This window comes from Chrysochloris asiatica, unplaced genomic scaffold (genome assembly GCF_000296735.1).
Source record: "Chrysochloris asiatica unplaced genomic scaffold, ChrAsi1.0 scaffold00101, whole genome shotgun sequence".
Lineage (NCBI taxonomy): Eukaryota > Metazoa > Chordata > Mammalia > Afrosoricida > Chrysochloridae > Chrysochloris > Chrysochloris asiatica.
The window spans coordinates 1,492,381-1,493,974 of record NW_006408619.1 but is presented as its reverse complement, the minus strand read 5'-3'; positions in this window follow the sequence as shown (position 1 = coordinate 1,493,974).

The following is a 1,594-nucleotide window of genomic DNA, read 5'->3' as shown; positions in this document are numbered from 1 at the left end:
GTAGTGAGGTTGGCCCAGGATCGGACATTGTTTCATTCTGCTGTGCATGGGATCGCTATGGGTCAGTTTCAACTCGATGGCACCTGACAACAACAACAACAAAAAGGGTGGGCACTTAGACCCATATCCCGTAAAATCACAGTAAATGACCAATAAACACATTTATGTAGCTTGTTCATGTCTAGCAAACAATGTCACACAATTGCCCTCAGTATCCTCACTGCTAAGGAGGAGTTATGGAAATTGGAGGAAGCAGTAGATTGTGAGCAGCATTTCTCAAACAGTAGGGTGTAAGACTCTAAAATTACAGAAGACCTGGCTAAGTCTAGCATTATCCAAATAGATTGATTAAATAGAATGGGCTAGTTACTTTGGTTACTCATTAATTATATTGGTTGTTGAACACGTATACCCAGATATATCATTAAATAGTATTGAACCAGATAGTAAGAAAGTTATTCCATCTTCAAATCTATTTTAGTTCATCTGTTTATGTTAAAGAGAAAGTCTCTGTTTGGCTTGTTGTATTTTTAACACTACTCCAAACACTTGATAATCTCCCCCCTTTTACATTAGGAACTTATCTGAGAATCAGAGTCTTTGCAGACAACAGTGTCTAGAAAAAAAACCAATTAACATTATTTAGCATATTTATTTTTATGACAACCTTATAATATTGGCAAGAAATACAGGTTTTTAATTCCCAATGGTGATAAAGTTTCATTCTGAAACAAGTATATGAAAAAGAAGTGAACGTATTTTTTTTAATAGTAAGAAATGCTGCAGATGGTGTACTGATGTTGCAGAAAATGAACATGAAAGTGATACTTGAGTGGCAGAAATTGTAGCAGAAAGCGGATAGAATTGGGATTCAGAAAAGCCCACATCGTCATGTGATAGCTTAAATGCAGGTGCCGTGTGCTGAGAGATTTGTCCTGATTCAATGTCATCAACATTGTCATTTCCACGTAACCTCCCATCCTACACTGTGCTGTCTGAGAGCTAAGAACCAGTTGGCTTGCAGTATCCCAAGCAATTGATTTGGGCCCAAATCTGCATGTGCGAAGGAGCACAAATGTTAGGCTGCTCACTGAAAGGTCAGTGGTTCAAATCCACCAGCTGATCCACTAGAGAAAGCTGAGGCTGTTTGCTCCTGTAAAGACTGATAGTCTCAGAAACGCAAAGGTCCAGTTGTACTATGTCCTCTAGGGTTGGTCTGAGTCAGAGTCAGCTTGGTGGTAATAGGTTTGGGTTGGGGATGCACATGTGACTAAATGTTGTTGCTGCTAGATACCATAGAATTGGCTCTGATCCACGATGACCCTGCACACAACAGAATGGAACATTGCCTGGTTCTACGCCATCCTCACAATTTTGTGACGCTTGAGCTCATTATGGCTGCCACTCTGCCAATCCACCTCATTGGGGGGTCTTCCTCTTTTTCACTGACCCTCCACTTTACCTAACATAATGTCTTTTTCAGGGACTGATGCCTCCTGATAACATGTCTGAAGTATGAAAGGCAAAGACTCAACATCATGGTTCTATGGAGCGTTCTGGCTGTATTTCTTCCAAAACAGATTTATTGGCTTTA